This window comes from Microcebus murinus, chromosome 3 (assembly GCF_040939455.1).
Source record: "Microcebus murinus isolate Inina chromosome 3, M.murinus_Inina_mat1.0, whole genome shotgun sequence".
Taxonomy (NCBI): Eukaryota; Metazoa; Chordata; class Mammalia; order Primates; family Cheirogaleidae; genus Microcebus; species Microcebus murinus.
The window spans coordinates 52169564-52191966 of record NC_134106.1 but is presented as its reverse complement, the minus strand read 5'-3'; the positions used below and the strand labels follow the sequence as shown (position 1 = coordinate 52191966).

The 22403-nt window shown below is 34.8% G+C and overlaps 1 protein-coding gene and 1 long non-coding RNA gene across 4 annotated transcripts in view; both read left to right on the top strand.

The window, feature by feature from the left end:
• Nucleotides 1–22403, top strand: part of WDPCP (WD repeat containing planar cell polarity effector) — a 327586-nt gene that overhangs the window by 197599 nt on the left and 107584 nt on the right. The gene's annotated exons all lie outside the window — the stretch shown is intronic.
• Nucleotides 681–10479, top strand: LOC142870043 (uncharacterized). The gene is made up of 2 exons (XR_012918569.1): nucleotides 681–7438; nucleotides 7484–10479. It is a non-coding gene; the product is annotated as an uncharacterized LOC142870043 (long non-coding RNA).

The following is a 22403-nucleotide window of genomic DNA, read 5'->3' as shown; positions in this document are numbered from 1 at the left end:
ATAAAGGATCTAGAATTTTGGGGGCTAGAATTTCTAGGCTCTAGAATTTCTGGTGATACCAGAAAGGGGGAATCTCTGTGAAGAGGTAAGACCCAGAAGTTTTCATGGTGGTTCCCTTTGGGTCCTCATTGATGGTGGGCTAGACTGCAGGTTGACAACACCTAGCAAAAAGCCACTGCTGTGAGACTGAGAGTTGGATGGAGATGCTAAAGCTTTCACAGTTCTTAGAAATACTGGAGTTCTGATTCAGCCAAACTAAAGTAACCTTACTGAACATTTACATGAAATCCAGAAGTGCATTAAGAATAAGGGCCACATTCTAAGACCATGTACAAAACTGAAATAGATCTGTCTTTAAAAAGTATAAAACCAAGCTTGACAGGATCAAAATGACTCATCACTAACTTAATGCCCTGCTAGGACAAAATTCAATAATACCCTTTTAAAAAAGACATTATAATCCACACTCCTCACAATGTAACATCTACAATGTCTAGTGTACAGTAATATACACAGTACAAGTAGTCAAAACATCATGAATACATAAAATATGTGAACCAACTTGACCTAAATGACATTTTTGAACTTATATACAACAACTACAGAATACAAATTCTTTTAAAATGTACATGGCATATTCACTAAACATAAACTATATATTGGTCTATAAAAAAATAGAATATTGAAATATAATACCAAAGGAATTAAAGTACAAGTTAGTAACATCAGATATCTATGAAGTTCCCAAATATTTAAAAATTAACAATACATCTCTAAAAATCTCATGAATTAAAAAAGAAATCATAAAAGAAATTAGGAAATATTTTGAATTGAATTTTAATGAAAAACAATATATCAAAATATGTGGGATGATTATAACACATAATATAAAATAAGACACCATGAGTCCATAATGGTACAAGTAAGTAAATAAGTAAAGCCAACTACTAAATGTAAAATTAATAGTAGATTTAGAAAAATGTCAATTTGGAAAACATTGTAGTAATATTACAATTGAATAAGGCAAGAATCAATGATGGATGCTAAAACTATTGAGGGAAGTTTTGTGAGAAACAGGATATTTACATAGCCTCAAAATATTTTCCCATAAGATATGTATGATGTACAAAGGGGAAAAGAGTAACTTTGCAGTGAAGAAGGCTGGTAGTCACCCTGATAAGTAATCAAAGTGACTATCATCAATTATGGAACAAATATTTGTCACTTTATATATTGCAGTATATATCACAGGAGGGGCTGGCGTTTCTATGGCATTCCTGCAAAAAAGTGCATAACCTGCATCTAGTCATGAGGAAGCATCAGTGGAACCCCAATTGAGAGACATTCTAATAACTAGCTCATACTCTTTAAAAATTTCAAGTTCGTATAAGAATAAGAAAGACCAAAGAACTATTCTATACTAAAGGAAACTAAAGAGACATAATGACTAAATGCATCTAGAAATGGAACTTTGTGATATGAAAAGCATTATTGGAACAATTGGTGAAGTTCAGTGATTAAGTAGGAGCAATGATTATCAGTGTTAATTTCATGATTTTGATGTTTTGATTACAGTTATATAGGAGAATGGCCTAATTTATAGGAAATAAATGCTAAAGTAGTCAAAGGTATGTTGGCACTTTACTCTCAAATGGTTCAGAAAAAAATGATCTTTGTACTATACTTGAGAATTCTGTAACTTCTAGATTATTTTAAAAATATAAAATGTCACTTATTGTTATAGATCTAGACTTTTTACTGTCTATGCATTCTCTAGGTAGAAGATGTATGGTTTGCAAGTCTGTTTCTTTGGTGACAGAAATGCTGGTATTATTTGTCTTTAGGATATTATTCAGCTTTTGAAAATTCAGGTAACCTCTCCAAACTAATTATTACTGTGGTATAAGAGCTACTCATTTTGCTTTACTCATTGTGGCTTAAAAGCCACCCAAGATTGGTTCTCTGGCTTCATGTTGGATGGTGTGAGGATGAGTATGCCTTCTGAATATTCTCATGTTGGCATCCCTAATTACCTTGGCCATTGGCATAGGGCCAGTTGGAATGTCGACTGTGCCATCTGATAATGCTATAAAAAGACCTATAGCTGCTGCTCTCCAGCCATCTGTGCCTTCCCTTGGCATGATACTGTTGGGTAGTTTGTCTTTCATTGGCATGATTTTTGTAGGGTGGCTTACATCTGCCACTCCTAAGCACTTGCTTGGTGATCAAGTTGACATAGAATTGCTTCCTTGGCACTGTTTTTTATATAGAGGAGTTTTATACCTGCTAGCTTCTGAAACAAGACTTACCATTTATTACATACATTATAATTGTAATTTTAAATATTTTAAATATAGACTTTTTTGGCCTCTATTGATTCAAACCTAGCTTGGAGTTCCAAGTTTAAATTCTCCCAATCAGAACTCTCTAGTCAGAAGAATTAACTACCAAATGAAGTGTACCTCTTCTGTTTTAAGATACTAGGTGGAATATACACATAAATCTATCTCCCTCTTATGTCAAATCTCTAGAAATGATGGAAGACGCATGTGTATATGTATGTATTTTTAAGATTTATAACTGGAATTCAAAACAAGAATGCTTGACAATCCAGAAGCTGTGAGGAATCTACTGAAAACTGTAAAACAGAGTAAGACTGAAGAAAGAAAGCCCAAACCAAAATATCTAGAGGAAAAGTCTGCTGTCAAAGTTGGGAGGAGCACCAAAAGTTCTCCAGGCCCTGAGAAAAAGGATACTAGGAATGGGAAAGTGTTCCTGGTTAAGCAAGGATGAAAAATTGGGATGCTACAACAGGAAGAGTAGGGTGAGTGAGTGGAGAAAAGTAGAGTAAGTAGATAACTGATTAAGCTCTAGGTATTTATAGAAAAATAATTTGATATGAATATGTTAAGAATTTAAGGATTCAGCAAAAGAACAGGAATGGCTGTTTTAGGTACTGAATTATATCCATCCCCTTGTTCACAGTTCACATGTTGAATCTTCTAATCTTCAATGTGACTATATTTGGAGATAGAACCTTTAAAGAGGTAATTACAGTGAAATGAGGCTATTAGGGTGGGTCCCTCATCCAATATGACTGGTGTCCTTATAAGAAGTATAAAAGACACGAGGGATGTGTGTGGACGGAGGGAGGGCCATCTGCAAGCCAATGAGTGAAGTTTTGAGAGGAACTAAACCTGGCAACAGCTTGATGGTGGACTTTGGGCTTCTGAAATGGTGAGAAAATAAATTTCTGTTTTTTAAGCCACCTAGTCTGTGGTATTTTGTTATGACAGCCTTAGCTGACTGATACAAATGGTATAACTTTAGAACCAATAAATGGGAAAAACACAACAAAGAAAACATGGATAAATTTTTAAAAAGCAAATTGGAAATAATCAAAAGGAAATAATTAAAGGTATGATAAATAGAAAACACAAAATAAGGTAGCAGGAATGTCTAAACATCAGTAAAATTATAATAACTGTGAATGAATTAATTGCATCAGTTGAAAATCAGAGACCATAAGATTGAATTTTTAAAATATCCAGATATATGTTACATATTAAAAATACACCCACAATTACATAGGAAGGCTCAATGGCAAAATATATCATCTAAATTCATTTGTGCTGCTATAACAAAATACCATAGATTGGATAAATACAAATAATAGAAATTTATTTCTCACAGTTCTGGAGGATGGGAAGTCCAAGATCAAGGTCTTGGCAGATTTGGTGTCCTAAAGCTTCACTCTCTGTTTCTAAGATGACATCTTGTTGCTGTATCCTCCAGAGGGCACAAATGCTATGTCTTCATGTGGCAGAAGGGGACAGAAGGGCAAAAAAGAAACAAAAAAAGGCACTAGATTGCTCTCTTCAAAATCTTTTATAAGAACATGAATCAATTCGTGAGGGTGGAAACCTCATGACTTAATCATTTCCCCACAGGCCCTGACTCTTAATACAATCACTTTGGGTTTTAAGTTCCAACATATAAATTTTGGAGGGCCACATACATTCAAACTTTGGCAAATAATACAAACAAATGCTGCCAAAGCCAAGTATCAGACAAAATCTCTGAAAGCAAAAGGATTAAAAGAGGGAAAGAAGATATGGTACTGTTAAAATATTTCCACAAATTCTTTGATGCTCTTTTGTTCAAGTGGTGGCTTCTCATCCTCTCATTGCCTTGAATATGGGCTGGATTTAGTAATTGGCTTCTAATAAATAGAATGTAGTGGAAGTTATGCTATGTGATTTCTGCAACTAGTTAGTAAAAGGTAGAGTGGCTTCTTCTTTGTCCCCTTTCTCTTGGGTCACTTGCTCTGGGGGAAGCTGGCTGCCATGACTATTTTAATCTGAGTTCCAGCTACCTTTCTTATTTCCGTGAGTTTTGTCATTTCTCTGTTGAATAAATTGAACTTTTTGCCTTGAAGAGTTTCCCATATTCTGAATTGTGCCAATTCCTTATCTTTGAAGTTCTTAAAATGTTCTTTCAGTCTCCTGTATATCCATAAACCAATAATGAGTGTGTGTGTGTGCGCACGCGTGCATATGCACAAAAAAATTGTTTTGTTTTGGCAAAGATGCTTTATAGGTATTGTGACAGATCATGTTAGGTTTTTCTTCTTGTGATGTTAAGGTAGATCAGTGGGTTCAGGACTTATCAACTTAATCCAATAATTACAAAATTCTCCTAAGCCTTCCATAGAAAACTATGATCACAGCCAACATCCATTATTTTATTAGGGCTGGACAGTGGTGATATTCTTTCATACCTTCTTCATTTGTTAGCTGGAATTCTTAAAAAAAATTTCCTCCTTGTTATTGGAGTCACCCTGAGATACAATTCATATAGAAAAGAAAGGGTAAATGCTTGATTTTTTATCTATATTTATCAGATATCAAAATAATAAGTTATTTCCCTAGCATTCTCTAAGAGTTACCAATTAGGTTTCTTCATATTATCATTATAAATGCATTAATTTTAAAAATATTTAATATGTTTCAATCCACTAAAAATGTTAATTTTAACTTTACAATATTAAGGGGATAATTTAAATACAATAAAATTCACCAATTATAAATGGGCAATTCAATGAGTTTTGACAATTGTATAATCACATAATCACCATCACAACAAAGTTATAGAACATTTCCATCAAAAGGTCTCTTTTTAGTCACCCTCCCCTAGCCCCAGGAATCAACCAATATGCTTTTCCCCACTATAGATTAACTTTTCTGTAATTTAATTTATATGTAATTACATATGTATTTTATATATACGTACTCTTTTGTAACTGGAATTTATTACAAACGTTGGGCGTTTTGAGTCAGATCTAAGAAATCTTTGCCTTACTAACCTAGGCTACAATTAATGTGTTATATTTGTTGCATATTTTCTTCAAAAAATTGGGTAATTTTAGCTTTTATGTTTAGGTCTATGATCTATTTCTAGTTAATTTTTTAATGGAATAGGGTGTGGGTTGAAGGGTTTTTTGTTTTAATTTCTTTGTATTTTTTTTTTTTTTGCATATGTTTGTCCGACTGTTTCAGAACTCTCCTTTCTCCACTGAATTGCCTTTGCACCTCTTTGAAAATCAATTTGGCCTATATGTGTGGGACTATTTCTGAACTGTGTATTCTAGTCTATTGATTTATGTTTATACCAATGGTTTTCAATGAGGGTGATTTTATACCCTCCTCCAACCACCCCTGGGAATATTTGGCAATGTCTGGAAACTATTTGGGTTGTCAAAACTATGGTGGCACTGGTATATAGTGGGTAGAAGCCAGGGATACCGCTAAACATCCTGCAATGCACAAGACAGCTCCCCACAACAAAGAATTATCTGACCCAAATGATGATACTGCCAAGATTTAGAAATGCTGGTCAGTATTTTGGCCAGTATCATAATTGTCTTGGTTACTATTTATTGTCTTGAAATCAGGCACTGTAATTCTCCAAATTTGTTCTTTATAAAAATTATTTTAACTACTCTGGCTTTCTTGCATTTCCATACAAATTTTATAACCAGCTTGTCAGTTTTTTTAAAAATGTACTGAGATTTTCATTGGGATTGCATTAAATCTATGAATCAATTTGGGTACAGCTGACATCTAAAAAATATTGAGTCCATGGATATGGCATATTTTGCACTTATGTCATTTTTAATTTCAGTAGTATATTAGAGCTTTCGGGGGGGGGGGATTCCAAGAAATTTGCCCGATTTATTTGTCAAATTGATTGGCTCAAAGTTGTTCCTTATATTCCTTATTATCATTTTAATGTATGTAGGATCTGTAGCAATGTTCCCTCTTCCAGTTCTGATAATGGTAAATTATGTCTTCTCCCTTTTTAACTTGATCAGTATAACTAGAAGTTTATCAATGAATCAATATTTTTTACTTTGTTGAGTTTTCTCTATTGACTATTCATTGACTTGCCTCATAGAATCAGTTTGGGAGTATTTCTTCCACCTCAATTTTCTGAAATGGTTTGAGTAGGATTGGTATTTGTTCTTCTTTCAATGTTTTGTAGAATTTAGCAGTGAAGCCATTGATCCTGGCCTTTTCTTTGATGGGAGACTTTTTTTTTTCTGCTTCTATCTAGTTATTTGTTATTGGTCTATTCAGTTTTTGGATTTCTGCCTGGTCCAATCTTAGTAGGTTACATGTGCCTAGAAATTTATCTTTCTTCTAGGTTTTTGAATTTATTGGCCTATAGTTGCTCATAGTAGTTTCTAATGATCCTCTGAACTTCTGCAGTGTCAGTTGTAATGTCTCATTTTTCATCTCTGATTTCCTTTACTTGGGTCTTCTATTTTCTTAGTCTGGGTAAAGGTTTGCCAATTTTGTTTATCTTTTTTAAAAAACAGGTTTTTGTTTTGTTGGCGTTTTAATTGTGTTTTTGGTTTCAACTTCATTTATTTCTTCCCTGATCTTTATTATTTGTTTCCTTCCACTGATTTGGGTTTGGTTTGCCCTTGTTTTTCAGGTTCTTCGAGATTCATTGTTAGGTTGTTTATTTGCAGTTTTTCTGCTTTTGTGATGTAGGAACTTATTGCTATAAACTTTCCTTTTAATACTGCTTTTTCTATGTCCCATAGGTTTTTGTATGTTGTGTTTTCATTTTCATTTGTTCCAAGAAAATTTTTTATTCCCTTCTTAATCACTTCATTGACCCACTAGTCATTCAGGAGCATATTGTTTAATTTCCACGTGTTTGTGTAGTTTCCAGTGTTCCTTTTGTTAATGATTTCTACTTTTATTCCATTGTGGTCAGAGAAAATACTTTTAATTATTTCAGTTTTTAAAAAAAATTTTTAAGCCTTGCTTTATGGCCACATATGGTCTATCCTTGAGAATGATTTGGGTGCTAAGAAGAACACATATTATGCAGCTGTTGGATAAAAATTTTTGTAAATACCTATTAGGTATTTAGCTAATAGGTATTTACCTATTAGGTAAATACCTATTAGGTCTATTTGGTATGTAGTACCATTAAATCTGATGTTTCTTTGTTGATTTTCTGTCTGGATGATCTGTCCAGTGCTGAAAGTGGGTTGTTGAGGTCTGCAATGATCATTGCACTGGGGTCGATGTCTCTCTTTAGCTCTGATAATACTTGTTTTATATGTGAGGGTGCTCCAGTGTTAGCTGGATATATATTTAGAATTGTTACATCCTTTGATGAATTGACTACTTTATCATTATATAATGACCTTCTTTGTCTCTTTTTACAGTTTTTGTCTCGAAATCTATTTTATCTGATAGAAGTGCAGCTACTCCTTTTTTTTTTTTTTGGTTTCCATTACATATAATATCTTTTTACATTCCTTTATTTTCAGTCTCTGTGTCTTTATAGGTGAAGGGTTTCTTGTAGACAACATATATTATAGTTAGGACTTGTTTTTTTTAATTTTAATCCATTCAGCTAGTATATCTATGTCTTTTGATTGGAGAGTTTAGTCCATTTACATTCAATGTTGTTATTACTATATTAGGACTTACTATTGCCCTGTTGTTTGATTTCTTGTTATTTTGTGGGCTTTTCTTGACTTCCTTTCTTGCTGACTTCCTTTGTGTACAAGTGATTTTCTTGTAGTGTGTTTTAATTTCTTGCTTTTTATTTATTTATTTATTTTTTTGTTATCTGTTGTAGGTTTTTCTATTTGAGGTTACCGTGAGGCTTACAAAAAAATCTTATAACCAATTATTTTAAACATACCACAACTCTCCTTACAAACAAACAAGGAAAAAGATCTAAAAGAAGTAAAGAGGTTCTACACTTTAACTCCATTGCTTGTTTTTTTTTAATTTTTTGTTTCCATTAACATCTTTATATACTATTTTTGATAGGTTTTAGTCTTCCTACTCAAGATATAAGTGGTTTATATACTGCAGTTACATCTATAATCTATATTTGTGCACTTACTGTCACCAGTGAATTTTGTATCTTCAGATGATTTGTTATTTGTTAATGTCCTTTTCTTTCAGATTGAAGAATGATAGGTCTGGTGTTGATAAAATCACTCAGCTTTTGTGTGTCTGGGAAAGTCTTTATCCTTTATGTTTGAAGAATATTTTTGCAGGATATAATATTTTAGGGGTTAAGGTTTTTTTCCTTCAGCACTTTGAATATGTCATGTCCCTCTTTCCTGGCCTGTAAAGTTTCCACTGAGAAGTCTTCTGTCAGATGTATTAGAGCTCCTTTATATGTTATTTTTTCCTTTTTTCTTCCCTTAGGAACTTTTCTTTGTCTGTGACCTTTGGAAGCTTAATTATTATATGTTTTGAGGTAGTTCTGTTTGGGTTAAATCTCCTTGGTATTCTATGACCTTTTTGTATTTGAATATTGATATTTTTCTCTAGGTTTGGAAATTTCTGTTATTATTTATTTGAATAAACTTTCTACCCCAATTTCTCTCTGCCTCCTCCTTAAGGTCAGTAACTCTTAGATTTGCCTTTTTGAGGCTACTTTCTAGATCTTGTATGTATATTTCATTTTTAAAAATTCTTTGTTCTCGTTTTCTCTTTTTCTCTTCTGCTTGTATATTTTCAAATAGCCCATCTTCGAGCTCATTAATTCTTTCTTTTCCTTGATCAGTCCTGCTGTTTAGAGACTCTGAAGCATTTTTCACTTGTCAATGCAATTTTTCAACTCCAGAATTACTGCTTGATTTTATTATTATTATTATTTCAATCTTTTTGTTAAATTTCTCTGATGGGCTTCTAAATTCCCTGTGTTGTCTTGAAGTGCATTGAGTTTCTTCAGAACAGCTATTCTGAATCCTTTGTCTGCAAGGTCACCATAGGTCCATCACTCTGAGATTGGTCACTGGTGCCTTATTTAGTTTGTTTGATGAGGTCCTGATGTTACTGGGTATTCCTGATGCTTGTGTATGTTCATTGATGTTTGGGCATTGAAGAGTTATTTATTCTAATACTGATGACATAGTTTGGCACCCATCTTTGGTCATGGAAGCGCCTTTAAACTTGCTCCTGAGTCCTATTGGAATGATCAGCATTACTGATAGTTTCCTTCTTGTCTCAAAAGGTACCCCAAACCTGGAATCATCCATATCTCCACATATTAATATTTATAGTTTCTTTTAGTAGCAAATGGTGGTTACCAGAGTTCATAGATTAGGTGCTTGAGTGCTTAAAACTATGAGTTCAAAATCCAGTATGCCTTACTGGAAATGCTTGGGACCAGAAGTTATTTGGATTTTAGTTTTGGGGTTTTTTGTTTTGTTTTGTTTTGTTTTACAATATTTGCTTTATACTTACAGGTTGAGCATCCCAAATCTAAAAATCTGAAATCCATATGCTCCAATAAGCATCACCTTTGAGGATCAGATTGTTGCTCAATATGTTTCAGATTTTGGAGCATTTTGGATTTTAGATTTTCGGATTTGGGATGTTTAACCTGTCCTGAGTTTGTAATTATATTCTAGGGGAAAGAGCTAGAACAAGGGTTGGCAAACTGTTTTTTTTGGAAAGGGCCAGATAGCCACACATGGTTTTGCAGGCCACACAGTCCCTGTCACAACTATTTAACATTGCTATTGTAGCTCAAAACAGTCATAAGTAATATGTAAACAACTGACTATGGCTGTATTCTAATAAACGCTGGTTGCATGGTGGATTTGGCTCACAGGCCTGTACTTTGCTGACCTTTATTATACAATGTTTATAGAAATGGTTTTAGCATAATTCTACAAATATTACTAGTAAAATTATGAAAACATTCTAAGATTTCTTTGCAATTCCTTTGTTCATACATACATCCCACAAGGGATAAAACACGTATATATTTTAAAGTGACTTGAAATAATTATTTTCATATAGTTATGCCACCAACTTGATATACAGACAGTCTACCATATCCCTGAGTTTGCATCCATGGACTCAACCAAAAACACATCAAAAATATAAGGGCAAAAAAATTTACACAAAGTTCCAAAAAGCAAAACTTGAATTTGCCAAAGGCCACATACTCTATTGAATTCACATTAATGGAGTGTTGTGTAGGCATTCTATTAGGTATTGTAAGTATTCAAGAGATGACTTAAAGTATACGTGGAAATTGAGTATACTATTTCATATAAGGAATTTGAGCATCTGCAGATTTTGGTATCCATGGGGGGATCCTGAAACCAATACCCCATGGATTCCAAGGGACAACTTTACTATTTAATTCATTTATTTCATTTTGATTTTGATTTTGGGGAACTACTTTTTGTCTTTATAATTATGTAAAAATGTATATGGCTCTAAAGTCAGATCATTAAAAAATTCAGAGATGTCTAGTTTCAATCTATGTTTTATTCACATTGCTCCTTTTCTTCTCTTTTAGGTTGTTACTTTTGCTTATGGTCTGTCTTTATAGAAAAAATATATAACTAAATATATCTATATATACACATCTATATCCCCATTATTAGATAAAATGTAGCATACTAAATAAACTAGCAACTTGTTTTTTTAAACTTAATATACCCTGATTATCACTCCATAGCAATATGTAGAAATATCAAAATAATTTTTATATTATTAGAATAATTTATGCCACTAAGTTTAATAAACATGAAAACTTAATAAAAAAGTAAAAAAATTATCTGTTAACTGATACCTAATGTATATATTTATGAGGTACATGTGACATTTTGATACATGCCTATAGTGTGTAATAATCAAATCAAGGTATTTAGATATCCATCACCTTGAAAATGTATCATTTCTTTTGGCTGGGAACATTTCAAATGTCTACTTATTTTGAAATATACAACATATTGTTAACTGTTAGCCACCCTACTGTGCTATCAAATACTACAACTTATTCCTTGTATCCAGCTGTATGTTTGTATCTAGTGACTGACATCTCCTCATCCACCCCATACCATGAACTCTTCTCAGCCTCTGGTAACTATTATTCCATATCTCCCTGTAGAGATCTTTTACCTAGGAATATGTTTGTTGATTTTGTGTCCTGAAACTTTACTGAATTGATTTATCAAATTCAAGAGTTTTTCATAGAGGCTTTGGTTTTTCTATACATAAGATCATGTCATCTGCAAAGAGGGACAATGCAACTTCTTCTCTTTCAATTTGGATATCTTTTATCTTGGCTGACTGCTTGGTCTAGAACTTCTGGTACTCTGTTCATTAGGAATAGTGAAAAATGGGCATTTCTATCTTGTTCTTAGATGAAAGGCTTTCAGCTTTTCCCCGTTTAGTGTGATGTTAGCTGTGGGTTTGTCATATATGGTCTTTATTATGTTGAAGTATGTTCCATTTATGTATAATTTGTTGAGTTTTTATTATGAAGGGATGTTGTATTTTTTCAAATGCTTTTTTCCGTGTCTATGAACATGATCATATGGTTTTTGCCCTTTATTCTGTTAATGTGATGCATCACACTAATTTACATGTGTTGAGTCATCCTTGCATCCCTGGGATAAATCCCACTTGACCATGGTGTATTATCTTTTTGATATGTTGTTAGATTTAATTTGCTACTATTTTGTTGAGGATTTTTGCATCTATGTTCATCAGAGATATTGGCCTGTAGTTTTCTTTCTTTGTTGTGCTCTTATCTGGTTTTGTTATCAGGATAATAATGGACTTTCAGACAGAAAGAATTCCCTCCTCTTTAATTTTTTGGATTAGTTTGAGAAGAATTGGTGTGTGTTCTTTTTATAAGTTTGACAGAACTCAGCCATAAAGCCATTGATCCTGGGCTTTCTTTGTTGGAAAACTTATTACTGACTCAATCTTGTTACTCATTATTGGTCTCTTCAGGCTTTCTATTTCATCCTGAAACAATTTTTGTTGGATGTATGTGTCCAGGAATTTATTCATTTCCTCTACTGTTTTCAACTTGGTGCACTGGTCACAATAGTCTCTAACGATCCTTGGTATTTCTGTGATATCAGTTTTAAAATGTCAACTTTTTTGTTTCTGATTTTATTGAGTTTTCTCTATTTCTTGATTAATCTAGCTAGCAGTTTCTCAATTTTTATCTTTGAACAAGCCAACTTTTTATCTTGTTAATCTTTTATATTTTTTTCCAATCTCTATTTCATTTAGTTCTGCTATGATCTTTATTATTTCTTAATTTCTACAAATTTTGGGTTTGGTTTGTTTTTGCTTTTCTAGTTCCTTGAAGTGTTATATTAGGTTGTTTATTTGAAATCTTTCCACTTTTTTATGTAGGCATTTATTGCCATGAACTTCCTTCTTAACACTGCTTTGGCTATATTCCAATAGGTTTTAGTATGTTGTATTTTCCATTTCATTTCCTTCTTAATTTCTTCATTAACCCAGGAACATATTTTTTTAATTAACATGTATTTTTATAGTTTCCATAGTACCTATTGGTGATTTTTTAAAATTTTATTTTATTTTATTTTGGCACATTATGGGGGTACAAGTGTTAAGGTTACTTATATTGCCCATGTCCCCCTCCCCCCTCGACTAAGAGCTTCAAGCATGTCTATCCCCCAAACGTTGCACATCTTACTCATTGTGGTTGTATATACCCCTCCCCTCCTCCTCCCTCCCACCCTCCTGACACTGATAAATGTTACTCCTATATGTCCACTTAGGTGTTGATCTGTTAATACCAATTTGCTGGTAAGTACATGTGGTGCTGGTTTTTCTATTCTTGAGATACTTCACTTAGTAGAATGGGTTCCAGCTGTATCCAGGAATATACAAGAGGTGCTGTATTGCCATTGTTTCTTAAAGCTGAGTAGTTATTCCATGGTATACATATACCACATTTTATTAATCCACTCATGAACTGATGGGCACTTGGGTTGTTTCCATAGCTTTGCAATTGTGAATTGTGCTCCTATAAATATTCGAGTACAGGTGTCTTTTTCATAAAGTGACTTTTGATCTTTTGGGTAGATGTCCAGTAGTGGAATTGCTGGATCAAATGGTAGATCTACTCGTTTCGTTTTGAGGTTATCTCCATATTGCTTTCCACAGAGGTTGAACTAGTTTGCAGTCCCACCAGCAGTGTAGGAGTGTTCCTCTCTCTCCGCATCCACATCAGCATTTGTTGTCTGGGGACTTTTTGATAAAGGCCATTCTCACTGGAGTAAAGTGATATCTCATTGTGGTTTTGATTTGCATTTCCCTGATGATTAGAGATGTTGAACATTTTTTCATGTTTGTTGGCCATTATTCTCTCTTTTTTTGAGAAGCTTCTGTTCATGTCCTTTGCCCATTTTTTGATAGGGTTGTTTGATTTTTTTCTTGCTGATTTTCCTGAGTTCTAAATAGATTCTAGTTATCAGCCCTTTATCAGATGTGTAGCTTGCAAAAATTTTCTCCCATTCTGTGTGTTGTCTGTTTGCTCTCTTGACAGTTTCCTTGGCTATGCAGAAGCTTTTTAATTTCATTAGGTCCCATTTGTTTATTTTTGTTGCTGTTGTGATTGCCTTTGGGGTCTTCTTCATAAATTCTTTGCTTAGGCCAATGTCTAGAAGAGTATTTCCAACATTTTCCTCTAGAATTCTCAATAGTTTCATACCTAAGGTTCAAGTCTGTTACCCAGTGTGAGTTAATTTTTGTGAGAGGTGAAAGGTGTGGGTCTTGTTTCAGTTTTCTACATGTGGCTATCCAGTTTTCCCAGCACCATTTATTGAATAAGGATTCTTTCCCCCAGTGTATGTTTTTATCTGCTTTGTCAAAGATTAGTTGGCTATATGAGGATGGTTTTATATCCGAGTTCTCCGTTCTGTTCCACTGGTCAATGTTCCTGTTCTTGTGCCAGTAAAAAGCTGTTTTAATGACTATAGCCTTGTAGTATAGTTTGAAGTCTGGTAAATTGACAGACTTGTTTTTATTGCCTAGGATTGACTTTGCTATATGGGGTCTTCTCTGGTTCAATACGAAGTGTAAAATTGTTTTTTCTATATGTGTGAAAAATGATGATGGTATTTTGATAGGGATTGCGTTGACTCTGTAGGTCACTTTAGGTAGTATAGACATTTTAACAATGTTGATTCTGCCGACTCATGAGCATGGTATATTCTTCCATCTGTTTACATCCTCTGCTATTTCCTTCTTCAGCGTTTCATAGTTCTCCCTGTAGAGGTCTTTTACCCCCTTAGTTAAATATATTCCAAGGTTCTTTATTTTCTTTATTGCTATTTTGAAGGGAATTGAGTCTTTGATTTGGTTCTCACTTTTACTGTTGTTTGCGTATATGAATGCCTCTGATTTCTGTGTATTGATTTTGTATCCTGAGACTTTACCAAATTCATTTATCAGATCAAAGAGTCTCTTGGTTGAATCCTTGGGGTTTTCTAGGTATAATATCATGTCATCAGTGAAGAGTGAGAGTTTGATCTCTTCTGCTCCCATTTGGACGCCCTTAATTCCGCTCTCTTGTCTGATTGCTGTAGCAAGGACTTCCAGCACTATGTTGAACGTAAGTGGAGATAGTGGGCAACCTTGTCTTGTTCCAGTTTTAAGTAGGAATGCTTTCAGTTTTTCCTCATTCAGTATGATATTGGCTGTGGGTTTGTCATATATGGCTTGTATCAGTTTTAGGTAAGCCCCTTCTATACCTATTTTGTTGAGAGTTCTTATCATAAAAGGGTGTTGAATTTTGTCAAATGCTTTCTCTGCATCTATTGAGAGGATCATATGGTCTTTGTTTTTGCTTCTGCTTATATGGTGGATTACATTTATAGATTTGCATATGTTGAACCATCCCTGGAATGAAGCTCAGGGATGGTTGTGATGAATTATTTTCTTGACAAGCACCTGGATTCGATTGGCTAGGATTTTGTTGATAATTTTTGCGTCTATATTCATAAGTGATATTGGTCTGTAGTTTTCTTTTTTTGTTCCACCCTTTCCTGGTTTTGGTATCAGGGTTATGTTCGCTTTATAAAATGTGTTGGGGAGAATTCCATCCTTCCCGATGTTGTGGAACAATTCCTGCAGGATAGGCACCAGTTCTTCTTTGTAGGTGTGGTAAAATTTGGGTGTGAAACCATCTGGTCCAGGACTTTTCTTTTTAGGAAGGTTTTTTATTGCTGTTTCAATTTCACTACTTGATACTGGTCTGTTCCGGAATTCTATTTCTTCCTGGTTGAGCCTAGGGAGGCTGTATGTTTCTAAGAAATTGTCCATTTCCTCCACATTTTCCAGTTTGTGTGCATAGAGGTTTTTGTAGTATTCATAAATTATATCTTGTATGTCTGTGGCATCAGTTGTAATTTCTCCTTTATTCTTCCTGATGGAGCTTATTAGAGATTTTTCTTTTCTGCTTTTCGTTAGTCTAGCCAATGGTGTGTCTATTTTGTTTATTTTTTCAAAGAACCAACTTTTTGTTTTATTAATCTTCCATATAGTTTCCCTGTTTTCAATTTCATTTAGTTCTGATTTGATCTTAATGATTTCACTTCTTCTGCTGGGTTTGGGGTTGGTCTGTTCTTTTTCCAGCTCTTTAAGACAGTTCATTAGGTTGTCTATTTGTGATCTTTTCGATTTATGGATATAGGCATTTATGGAAATGAACTTTCCTCTCAGGACTGCTTTAGCTGTGTCCCACAGGTTTTGGTAACTTGTGTCACCTTTGTCGTTTAGTTCAAAGAATCTTTTGATTTCCATCTTGATTTCCTCGTTTATGAAGTGATCATTCAGCAGAAGGTTGTTTAGTTTCCATGACTTTGTGTAGAAATGAGGACTCCTGTTAGGATCGATTTCTACATTTATTCTGTTGTGGTCTGAAAAGATACATGGTATAATTTCTATTTTTTTAAATTGTTTGAGATGTGCTTTGTGTCCTACGATACGGTCAATCTTAGAGAATGACCCATGAGCTGATGAGAAGAATGTATATTCAGTGGTTTTGGGGTAGAATATCCTGTAAATGTCAGTCAGGCCCATTTGTTCTAGGGTTCTGTTTAAGTCCATTATTGCTTTGTTGATTTTCTGTTTGGAGGAGCTGTCCTGTGGTGTCAGTGGGTGTTAAAGTCTCCAACTATTATGGTGTTGTTGTTTATCCATTTGTTTAGATCAAGTAGAGTTTGATTTATGAATTTGTGTGCACCAAGTTTGGGTGCATATACATTTAGAATTATTATGTCTTCTTGTTGAACTGTACCCTTCACCATTATATAGGGACCTTCTTTGTCTTTTATTACTTTTGATGATTTAAAAACTAAGTTATCTGTAATCAGCACCGCCACGCCAGCTTTCTTTTGGCTTCCATTTGCTTGAAATATCGTCCTCCACCCCTTTACCTTTAGTCTAATTGCATCCTTGCAGGTTAGATGTGTTTCCTGAAGGCAGCAGATACTTGGCTTGGGTTTTTTTATCCATTCGGCCAGCCTATGTCTCTTGGGTGGGGAGTTCAAGCCATTCACATTTATTGAGATAACTGATAGGTGGGGCAGTTTTCTGTTCATTATGTTGGGTTGAACTTTGTTGCTTTGTTTTCTCTCTTGAGCCATTGTAGTGTCTGGGCTTTGATCTTTAGCTTTGAGTAGATTTACATTTGTGAGTGTTTACTGTGCTGATCCGTGGGTAAGTTTTGAGTACTTAAAACAGAAGTACTGTTTTGAGTACTTCTTGAAGGGCTGGTCTTGTCTTGGTGAATTCCCTCAGTCTTTGCTTATCTGTGAATGTCTTGATTTCTCCTTCATAATCAAAACTTAGTTTTGCAGGGAATAAGATTCTAGGCTGGGGATTGTTCTGTTTCAGAAGAGTGAGAATGGGGCCCCAGTCTGTCCTTGCTTGTAAAGTCTCAGTAGAGAAGTCTGGTGTTATTCGAATTGGCTTTCCCTTGTATGTTACTTGCTTCTTTCATCTTATAGCTCTTAGAATGGCCTCTTTAGTTGATATTTTGGTCAGTCTGATGACTGCATGTTGTGACATCTTCCTGTTTGCATTGAATCTCGCAGGGGTCCTCTGAGCTTCTTTAACTTGTATATCGAGACTGTTAGCAAGGCCTGGGAAATTTTCCTCTATTATATCTTCAAATAGCTTGTCCAACCCTTGAGTGTTGTCTTCTTCCCCTTCTGGTAACCCTATGACCCTCACATTAGGTTTCTTCACATAATCCCACATCTTTTGTAGCCTTTGCTCTTTTCTCTTGTTTCTCTGCGACAGATTTATTTAACTGGAAGGTGTTATCTTCAAGCTCTGAGATTCTTTCTTCTGTTTGATCTACCCTATTCTTGAGGCTTTCAATTGAATTTTGTAGTTCTCTGAATTGATTCATTTCCAGGAGTTCAGTTAAACTTTTCTTCATTGTATCGATTTCTTTAGTGAACTTTTGTTCCAGGTCTGAGGCTTTTTGTGGTTTCTTTGTGTTGGTTATTGAGTTGCTCTTGCAAGTCGTTGAATTTTCTTATAATCCACATTCGGAATTCCTCTTCTGTCATTTTGCTTGCCTGATTTTGGTTGGTGTCCATTTCTAAGGGGCTGGTGCTCCTCTTTGGGGGTGTGGTTTCCATTTGGTTCTTCATATTTCCAGAGTTCCTTCACTGATTGCTTCCCATGTCAATCATTTGTTGCTTCTTTCCTTTAGGTTTTCGTTTGGGTATTTACATGCCTTGTTTAGTTTCTGATCCGGTAGGTGGTGTCTGTGGGTGAGATTTGACTACTTCCCTTGCCGCTGCTCTCCAGGCTGCTCCGGAGGTCTCTGCTCCCTATTGGTGTTGATTGCTAGTTTTATTCCATTGTAGTTTGAGAAGATACATTATATGATTTTCATTTTCAAATTTGTTAAGACTTTTTTTGTGGCCTAGCATATTGTCTATTTTGAGAAGGTTCCATGTGCTAATAAGAAAAAATATGTATCCTGTAGCTGTTAGATAAAATGTTCTGTAAATGTCTGTTAGGTCCATTTGGTCTAAAGTCAGGTTTGAATCCAATGTTTCTTTATTTTCTGTCTAGATGATCTAATGCTAAGAGTGGATGTTGAAGTCACGTACTACTATTGTATTAGAGTCTATCTCTCTTCAGGTCTGGTTATACTTGCTTTTTGAATGTGGGTCCTATGGTGTTTTATGTGTGTATGTATATATATATAAATATGTACATATATATGTATAAATACACACACATGTATATATATAATTTTTATGTCCTCTTGCTGAATTGATCCCTTTATCATTATTTAATGACCTTTTTGTCTCTTTTTACAGCTTTTGGCTTAAAGTCTGTTTTACCTGATATAAATATAGCTACTCCTGTTCACTTCTGGTTTTTGTTTGCATGGAATATCTTTTTTCATTTCTTCATTTCAGTCTGTATGTGTCTTTATAGGTCAGTGAGTGTCTTGTAGACAGTATATAGTTGAGTCATTTAAAAAATCAATTCAGCAAGTCTGTATCTTTTAAGTGGGGAATTTAATACATTTACGTTCAAGGTTATTACTGAATAACAGAAGAGTAGAAGAGTTATAGAAGAGTACTTATTCCTGTTATTTTGCTATTTATTTTCATGTTGTTTTGTAAATCCTTTGTTCCTGTCTTCCTCTCATTTATAATGTGATTTGTAGTTTTCCACAGTGATACTATTTGGCTCCTTTCTCTTTTGTGTGTCTGCTCTACTGGTGAGTTATACTTTGTGTTTTCATGATGGTAGATATCATCCTTTGCTTCCAGATCTAGGAGTCCCTTAAACATTTCCTGTATGGCCAGTCTAGTCATGATGAATTCCCAGCTTTTTCTATTGTCTGAGAAAGACTTTATTTCTCCTTTATTTTTATACTATAGCTTTGCTGGTTATAGTGCAGTTGGGTGGAAGTTTTTTTCTTTCAGCACTTTGAATACTTCCATTCTCTCCAGGCCCCTTAAGGTTTCTGCTGAGAAATCTGCTGTTAGTCTGATGGGGATTCTCTTATATGTGAATTAATGCTTTTTTCTTGCTGTTTTTGTCTTTTGATAGTTTGATAGTGTGCCTTCAGAAAACTCTTTGTGGGTTGAATGTAATTCGGTTATCTTTGAGCTTGCTGTATCTGGATGGCTATATCTCTTGTAAGACTTGGGCACTTTTCAGTTATTGTTTTGTTAAAAAGGTTTTCTTTGCCTTTTCCAACTTCTTTCTCCCTCTGGAACTCTCAAAATTTGGATATTTAGTTGCTTTGGGTATCCCATATTTCATATATAATTTTAAATACTTTTTGAGTTATTTTTAAAGATTTGTCTTCAATTCCTGAAATTCTTTTTTCTGCTTCATCTAATCTATTATTGAAGCTCTTGGTTATATTTTTTATTTCATTCATTGAATTCTTCAATTTTAAGGTTTCTATTTGGTTCTTTTTTATATCTATGTCAAATTTGTTGAATTTTTCATTCAGATCATGAATTGTTTTCCTGATTTTTCTGTATTGTTTTCTGTGTTCTCTTGTATCTCATTGAGATTATTTTAAATTCTTTTTCAGGTATTCTATAGATTTCTTTTTCATTGGAATCTGTGGCTGGAAAATTATTGTATTCCTTTGGAGGTGTTTCTTTTGTCCATATGGTGATATCTGCACATCCAGTGTATCAGCTACTTCTACCAATTTTATGGATTGATTTTCATAGGGAAAAACATCTTACTATAGATCTAATTATAGTGTTGGTCGAGCACTTTGGCTCTGATTCTAGTTGGGCATAGTAATGTAGTCTCTGTTTTATTCCTTTGACTATAATCAGTGGTTTCTGTGAGCTCTTTAGTGGCTTAGGCTATGGTTGTCAGTGGAGGCTGTGATGAGGCTTTGCTGGGGCTAGGGATACCAGGTAGGCTGGTTCTCAAGCCCCAGCGGTGTGCCAGTTCTTAGGCCCCTGGGCAGCATAGTGGGCACTGGCTGTAGGTCCTGGCAAGCTGATCCTTGGGCCTCTAGGTGGCTTGTTCGTATGCCAGCAGTGGCAGTAGTAGGCCATGTGGGTGGGTATGTCCTTGGACCTTTAGGCAGAATGCATGGCATCTGCAATGTCAGTAGCAGTGGGTAACTAACCCTCAGGCCCCCAACTGGCATGTACTGGCACCAATGGTGGTAATGGGCAAGGTGGGTCTGTCCCTAGAGTCCCAGGTGGTTCATGTGGGTGGGTACTTGTGGTGGTGATGGCAATAGCCTGGGCCATCCTCACTACAGGCTCCTGGAAAGCATGCACAGGTGCTAGTAGTGATAGGTAGGATAAGTCAATCACTAATCTTCTGGACAGTATGTTTGGGTACCAACAGTGGTGGTAAAGGGCAAGACAGCCTGTTGTCAGGTCCCGCAATGATGCCTGTGGGCATTGGCAGCAGTGGCAGGGTGGGTCAATACCCAGGTCACTGACAGTGTGCTAAGGCACTGGTGGTGGTGGCCAGGGCAAGTCTGATCTTTGCCCCCCAATAGTGTATGCAGGCACCAGTGGCAGCAGCATACAGGCCTATCCTGAGACTCATTGATGATGTGTGCAAGCACTGGCTGTGGTGGATAGGGTGCATCAACCCCCAGACCCCTGGATGGTGCAGTTGGGCAACACTGGTCAGGGCAGGGCAGGCCTGTCCTCAGGCCCCATGATGGTGCCAAAGCAAGCTGTTCACTGGTCTCCCTGAAGGTATGTGCGAGTATGTGGCAACTCTGTTGCTGGGGGTGCAAGGCTGCCATCAGTGGTCAGGCTAGCAGCTTTGTTCTCCTCTATTTCCAAGTCTCAAAGGTTTCCTGTCCCTTACCTGATGAATTCCAGTGTTTTTCTTAGATCATCTATTCAATATGTGATTATCTACTTGCTATTTTGGTCCTTCTTTATAGAGGAGGTGAGTGTTAAGATGCCTCTAGTCAACCATCTTGAAGTCTCCTCCCTCACCATAAGTAATTTTCTAGAAAAATACAAATGGTTAAAATTGACATAAGGATAAAATCCCATAGACAACATTCAAACAGTAGTCAAAAATTTAACTCCTGAAAGGAAGTAGCTGGTTTTACTTATTGGTTCTACAAAACCTTCAAAAACACATAATTCCCCAAAACATATTCTAACATGAAAATATGTGACATCCCAAGTACATTCTTCATTTGGTAACATAAAATATAGGCTCTTTCCATATATTTTCATTTTTAAAATGATTATTCATCATTTTGACATAAAGTCTATACAACATTCATATAGACATTGAAAACTGGTATCTGCAATTTATATTTCTATTAATATAAGTTATTTAACATTACTTCTTGAAACATTTAACATTACTTATGAAAGTTACATTCTCCTCACATCTACAAAATACAAAAATTCTAAAATATTAACATAGTATAATAAACAATATTCCTGATTCTTAATATTCCTGATCGTTCCTTATTGATCATATTTGTCCTGTGAAAAGAAATGTTATTTTTAAATATGTAGAAAAAGAATTGTATCAACATTGTAAGCTTTTATATTTAGGTGACATAGAGCAGCATGAATTTGAATGTTCTGAAGGCGATTTTGGATAAGGTTTAAACCTGTAAAGCTGTAGAATATGAATAAAATTATTCAATTATCGATTGATTTGAACTGAGAAAGATATCTCAGAGGATGGGAACACAGTAATCTTAAATATGTATAAGCTGTTCCATATCTCATAAAACTATCAATCAAGAAACATTATAAAAAATAGAAAAGGTTATAACAATATCAATACGTCATGATAGTTCTAATTACCTGTCAATAACTGATCCAAAGTATGTTTCATAGACGAAACTCTATTCAAGATTTATTTAGCTTTAAATACTTTTTACTATAAATGTGCATATTCATTTTTCTAGCACATTCAAATTCCTCTGTGAAAAGCAATGAGAACCCAGGAACAGCAAGTCTTTAATTGTAGATCATAGATGATACAGAATTATGTGTAAATTTTGAAAGCCGGATCATGGCCAAAGACTTTCAGTTTATCTTTTGGTGA